General features: G+C 41.5%; 1 non-coding gene across 1 annotated transcript; it reads left to right on the forward strand.

Annotated features, from left to right (window-relative positions):
- Nucleotides 1-6372: 6372 nt before the first annotated feature.
- On the forward strand, nucleotides 6373-6479 carry LOC131247647 (small nucleolar RNA R71). The gene has a single exon (XR_009171923.1). It is a non-coding gene; the product is annotated as a small nucleolar RNA R71 (small nucleolar RNA).
- Nucleotides 6480-6800: the final 321 nt, after the last annotated feature.

Consider the following 6800-nt stretch of genomic DNA (forward strand, 5'->3'; position numbering starts at 1 on the left):
ATTTTCGGGCCTCTTTAACGTGAATGGCTTGATTTTCTCGGATCCCTGGTGTGTAATTCCATCGATCTTGGTCCCCTGGAGTCCGTCCCTTGCCTTGGGTGTCATCAGAGCATTAAATCCATGGTTTAAGCACCCTTTTTCAGTTCATGCTTGTAAATACACTTTGCATCACAAACACGATTAAATCAGGCTATTAAACGGTAGCATGCTTGTAAATCCATGCAATAACTGGGTTTGATATGCAATATTTGACCCTCAACACAACCCCCAACCAGCATTTTGCTAGTCCCGAGCAAAATATGCGAAAAGTAAGTTGAGAATTACAGAACAATTTCTATAAACTCGAGTGATTTTTGTAGAACAATCCAGATATGAGAATTCCCAGATTCATGAATGTTGGATATTACTTTCTCCTAGACTCAAGCGTACGGTAAACTTCATAATCAAGTTCAAAGTATTATCCCATTAATTAGAAAATTTCTAATCATTGAGATCTATGAGCGTACAGTGTAATCTCAGCTTATCATCATTAAAATTCACTTCTCTATTTCAGGATATCACTGGTAACCAATAAGAAGATTCATGATAACCAAAACTTGCTTCACAGATCATCTTTTCATTCCTTCAGCTTTTGATTTTTTCATTAAAAGTGACGCTAAGAAGGGGAATCAAATCCTCACCTACAGGGAGCAAACCTATGATGAAGACTGTACACCCAAAATTTTCACATATCATTCATAGGGAATTAAATCTACACCTATAGGGAGCAAACCTATGGTGTAGACCATTCGCCCAATCCTTTCAATTTCTCAGGTTGGTTCCTTTTAAGCTTAATGAGTACCAAGTAAATCCTTCAATATCAAACTAAAACCTTAATGTGAAAGCAAGATGTGACATGTGAGATCATAACTCAATCAATGTTTACAACTTCTAATTTTGGATTAACAGTTCAAACTTAACTATGAAATCCACCAGATACTGAATCTAAGCGTCTTAAATTGCCAACATCACGTATCTTGAAATTCCAAGTGCCCTAGATGGCCGTCAAAATCCCTTCGAATTCACAAGAAAGTCCAGAAAAATTTTAAAAAAAAATTCACAATTTTTGCTCAAGACCAAGAAAATGCTGATTAGGAAACCTAATCTCCCACCCCCAACCTAAAATCTACATTGTCCTCAATGTAAAAGAAATAAACATGCAATGCACATGAGACAATAAAAATATAAGAGGAGTGATGGAAAGATAGTACCTGGACGAAAGAATCAAAAGGCTTTTCAAAGATATCTATGTAAGATTGGGTCAGTACAAGAGAGAAACCAACAGAAGTAAAATAAAAATAACAAAAATGAAATCCTACCTACACTACTTTCGCAGGTACTCTCAATTGCATTTAGCGTATGCAACAAGCCTTTAAACCCCTAGGTTGCCCCTAGTGGACGAGTTGTAGTCTCGTGAAGGTTTGTAGCAATGTTACCCACAAACATTGAACTAACTAACTAGGAAAATGAAACAGAAAGAAAAGCTGGGTTGGCTCCCAGGAGCGCTAAGTTTACCGTCTATCCTCAAACAGAATAAAGGAACTATCCTATTCCTATGAAAACAGGAAACCTACCTATACCTCCATCAGACTAGGAGATCAATCCTGGTAAACAGGATCAGTCAGAGGTATGAACATGTCCTCTGAATCAAATTTCTCGACAAATGGCTTTAAGCGATGTCCATTTACTTTAAACTCATTGCCATTGTCGGGGTCCCTTATCTCGACGGCCCCATGAGAGTAAGCAGTGATAACAGTAAAAGGGCCAGTCCAACGAGATCGAAGCTTACCCGGAAAGAGATGTAATCGAGAGTTATACAAGAGGACTTTCTGGCTTGGCGTGAATGATTTTCGTAAAATATGTTGGTCATGAAACGCCTTCATCTTGTCCTTGTAAATTCTCGAGTTCTCATAAGCGTCGTTCCGGATTTCTTCGAGTTCATTCAATTGAAGTTTGCGTAGTGAGCCAACGTTGTCCAGATTGAAATTCAATTTTTTGATTGCCCAGTAGGCTCTATGTTCCAACTCCACAGGCAAGTGGCAAGCCTTCCCATAGACAAGTCTAAAGGGAGACATTCCAATAGGGGTTTTAAAATCAGTACAGTACGCCCATAAGGCATCAGTTAATCGAATTGACCAATCCTTACGGTCAGGGTTAACCGTTTTTTCTAAAATGTGTTTGATCTCCCTATTGGAAATCTCAACTTGCCTGCTTGTCTGTGGGTGATATGGGGTGCTCACCTTATGAGAGATACCGTATTTCTTCATTAAACTCTCGAATGACCTATTACAAAAGTGTGAGCCCCCATCACTAATGATAGCTCGAGGCGTTCCGAATCGGGAAAGGATGTTCTCTTTTAGGAATTTAATAACCGTGCGATGGTCATTAGTTCGACACGGAATCGCTTCAACCCATTTAGTGACATAGTCTACAGCGAGCAAAATATATATATTTCCAAAAGATTGGGGAAATTGTCCCATGAAATCGATGCCCCAGCAATCAAATGCCTTGATGATAAGAATGAGATTCAAAGGCATCATATTTCGATGGGACAACGCTCCCAATTTTTGACAACGCTCACAAGCTTTGCAAAACTCGTGAGTATCCCTGAACGTAGTGGGCCAGTAAAAGCCACACTGTAAAATCTTGGCCGTGGTCTTTTTAGCAGAAAAGTGACCACCACAGGCCTGTGAGTGACAAAAGGAGATGATACTTTGATGCTCATCGTCTGGCACACATCTCCTCAGGATTTGGTCTGGGCAATATTTAAATAAATACGAATCATCCTAGAAAAAGTTACGTACCTTGGTGAAAAATTTCTTCTTATCTTGCGCAGTCCAATGTGTCGGTATGGAACCTGTGGCAAGATAATTAGCAACATCAGTGAACCAAGGTGAATGGGAGACTCTAAATAATTGTTCATCGGGGAACATGTCATTGATATGTGTTGTTTCAAGGGAATCAGAGGGATTGAGGCGAGAAAGATGGTCAGCCACTACGTTCTCTACTCCCTTTTTATCTTTTATTTCTAGGTCAAATTCCTGGAGTAGAAGGATCCATTGTTTCAGGCGGGGCTTAGCATCATTCTTAGACAGAAGATACTTAAGCACTGCGTGATCAGTGTAAATAGTGATCTTGGATCCAATCAAGTAGGACCTAAATTTGTCCAAGGCGAACACTACGGCTAAGAGTTCCTTTTCCGTAGTCGAGTAGTTCACTTGGGCAGGATTTAGAGTCTTACTTGCGTAATGAATAACGTAGGGTTTCTTATCTTTTCTCTAGCCTAGAACTGCCCCAAGAGCATAATCAGACGCGTCGCACATAAGTTCAAAAGGAATGCTCCAGTCAGGTAGCTATATGATGGGTGCACTAGTCAATATGCCCTTAAGCATAATGAAAGCTTCCTGACATGGTTCAGTCCACTCGTATGGTGCATCCTTTTGAAGTAGATTACATAGAGGACGAGAGATGAGACTAAAGTCCTTTATGAATCTTCTGTAAAACCCGGCGTGTCCTAGGAAGGATCGCACGTCCCTTATGTTCTTGGGTGGAGGTAGGTTAGAGATAAGATCGATCTTTGCCTTATCCACCTCAATTCCTTTGGATGAACTAATATGCCCAAGGACAATTCCCTTCTGAACCATGAAATGGCACTTCTCCCAATTAAGTACCAAGTTCTTTTCTTCACATCTTTTCAGCACACATTTAAGACTTTCCAAGCACTCGTTGAAAGATGGACCGAAGACAGAGAAATCGTCCATGAAGACCTCTAAATATTGCCCCACCATGTCAGAAAATATGCTCATCATACATCGCTGGAAGGTGGCAGGAGCATTACATAGTCCAAACGGCATCCTTCGATAAGCAAAGGTGCCGTAGGGACATGTAAACGTAGTCTTTTCTTGATCTTCAGGGGCGATCTCTATCTGGTTGTAGCCCGAATACCCGTCGAGAAAACTGTAATAGGAATGACCAGCTAACCTTTCCAAGATCTGATCAATGAAGGGCAAAGGAAAGTGGTCTTTTCTCGTGACGGTATTTAATTTTCTGTAGTTAATACACATCCTCCAACCAGTAGTGACTCTAGTCGGCACGAGTTCATTATTGGCATTGGCTACGATGGTGATCTCGGACTTCTTAGGAACCACTTGAGTTGGACTCACCCATTGACTATCGGATATAAGGTATATGATAATCACATCCAATAGTTTAAGAACCTCGGCTTTAACCACTTCCTTCATGTTTGGATTTAGTCTACGTTGTGGTTGCCGAGCGGTCTTCACATTATCCTCAAGATATATGCGGTGAGTACAAATCGAGGGGTCAATTCCCTTGAGGTCCGCGATTGTCCATCCAAGGGCTCCCTTATGCTCCAGGAGAGTAGATATGAGTATACTCTCCTGTTCTTTCTCAAGGTGGGCAGAAATCACCACCGGGTATGTCTCATCTTGACCTAAGTATGCATATTTAAAATCAGAGAGCAAAGGTTTTAGGTCAAGCTTCGGTGGCTTGAGGTTAGACGGTAGAGGCACTTCATCAGTTTGGGGTAACTCTTCAAATTGTGGCCTCCACCGGTTAACTTCAAGTACCGGTACCGTATCAAGCATGGCACACGTCTCCCTAATTATGTCATCATCAAACTCATGGGAGTGGGCCAGGCACGTCTCTAGAGGATCAGAGGATAAGGTAAGGGGTGTCCTGTCATCCACGAAAGTATCGATCATGTTAATATCGTAGATATCGTCATCTTCCTCTATCCGTCTGGCCGTGTTGAAAAAGATATTCATTTCTAATATCATATTCCCGAAAGAAATACTCATGACACCATTCCTGCAATTGATAATTGCGTTTGAAGTGGCAAGGAATGGGCGATCAAGAATGACGGGAATCTAAGTGCTTGTGTTACCGATGGGTTCGGTATCCAGGATGATGAAATCAACTAAGTAGTAAAATCGATCAACCTGGACCAACACATCCTCAATTACCCCTCTTGGTATACGAACAGAGCGATCAGCAAGTTGTAGTGTGGTTAAGGTGGGTTTTAATTCACCTAAGCCCAATTGTTTATATACCGAGTAGGGGATAAGATTAACGCTCACTCCTAAGTCAAGAAGTGCGTGATCAATTCGATGGTCCCCAATTACACATGATATGGTTGGGCTACCAGGGTCTTTGAATTTTTGCGGCACATCTTGCTTTAGGATGGCACTCACTTTCTCAGTCAGGAAGATTTTCTTTTGAATATTTTGCCGTCTTTTGGTCGTACATAAGTCTTTCAGGAATTTGGCATATGAAGGTATTTGTTTCACAGCATCAAGTAGTGGAATGTTGACCTTCACTTGTTTTAACACCTCTAGAATATCCTGAGAGTTAGAGAGCGATTTTGGTGCAACTAACCGTTGGGGAAATGGAGCAACCGGCTTTCCTTGAGGTTCCGGTTCTAACTCTGGTGGGGCATGGCTAGATCCATCTTCTTTATCCACTTCCGGGTCCTTAGGCTTTTCAGCCTTAACCGGAATGGTTTTGTCAATGATCTTTCCACTCCTAAGAGTGGTGATGGATTTAGCTTGCTCCATCTGATTTGAAGAGCTTGGGTCGCTAACTTCATATTGCGGTTTAGGATTGGGAAGAGGTTGAGCTGGGAAGCTCCCCTTGTTCCCAATCGTATTTTCAGCCTTAAGTCCTTGTATTACTTTTGTTAGGTCTTGGAAGGCCTGTAGCATACCCTGATTGAAAAGCTCTTGCTTTTGAAAATGTTTCAGAACCGAATCCTCTTGAGGTTTCTCTTGAGTTGGATTTTGATTTAGGTAACCTTGAGGTGTAGCGGTTTGTCCATTCCTCCAACTAAAGTTTGGATGATTTCTCCAGCCAGGATTGTATGTGTTAGAGGTGGGCCCACTGAAAGGTCTTTGGTAATTGCTTACAGCATTGGATTGCTCATTTAATACCTCTTGAAAGGCAGAGATAGTTGGACAGTTTTCAGTAGTATGAATGTTGCAACCACAGATGCTACAAATAATTTTCTTAGCCTTATCCTTCTTAAATTCCATGGCCTCAAGTTTCATAGTGAGATTAACTACCTTAGCATTAATATCATCGTCTTCTCTCAGGAGATACATTCCACCCCTTTCCTTGGAATGAGTCGGCCTAGACGTAGTACTAGGTCTAGGGGAGATGCCCCATGATTGTGTGTTCTCAGTAAGTTCATCAAAGTAATCCCACACTTCATCGACTCCTTTATTCATAAACTCTCCATTACACATCGTCTCGACTAATTGGCGCATGGGAGATGTCAGTCCATCATCGAAAAAGTTCGTGATGCGCCACGTTTCAAAACCATGTTGTGGGCATGAACTGACAAGATCCTTGAACCGCTCCCAACATTGGAAGAATGTTTCATCTTCCCTTTGGGCGAAGTTCATGATCGACTTTCTCAGGGTGTTCGTCTTATGGTATGAGAAAAACTTCTTAATGAACTCCCTTGTCATGTCATTCCATCTGCCAATTGATCGAGGACGTGGTGAATGTAACCACGTCTTGGCTTTCTCTTTCAAAGAAAAGGGAAAGAGTTTCAACCTGACCGTGTCATCAGACACGTTAAGAAAGTATAAGGTAGCTATGATCTCGTCAAATTCTTTTAAATGTAAGTAAGGATTCTCTGACTCAAGCCCATGAAATTTAGGGAGGAGTTGGATCACCCCTGGCTTGATATCCATGCATCCTGCATTCTCAGGAAAAACCATGCATGAGGGGGTACTCAC

The sequence above is a fragment of the Magnolia sinica genome, chromosome 5 (genome assembly GCF_029962835.1).
Source record: "Magnolia sinica isolate HGM2019 chromosome 5, MsV1, whole genome shotgun sequence".
Taxonomy (NCBI): domain Eukaryota; kingdom Viridiplantae; phylum Streptophyta; class Magnoliopsida; order Magnoliales; family Magnoliaceae; genus Magnolia; species Magnolia sinica.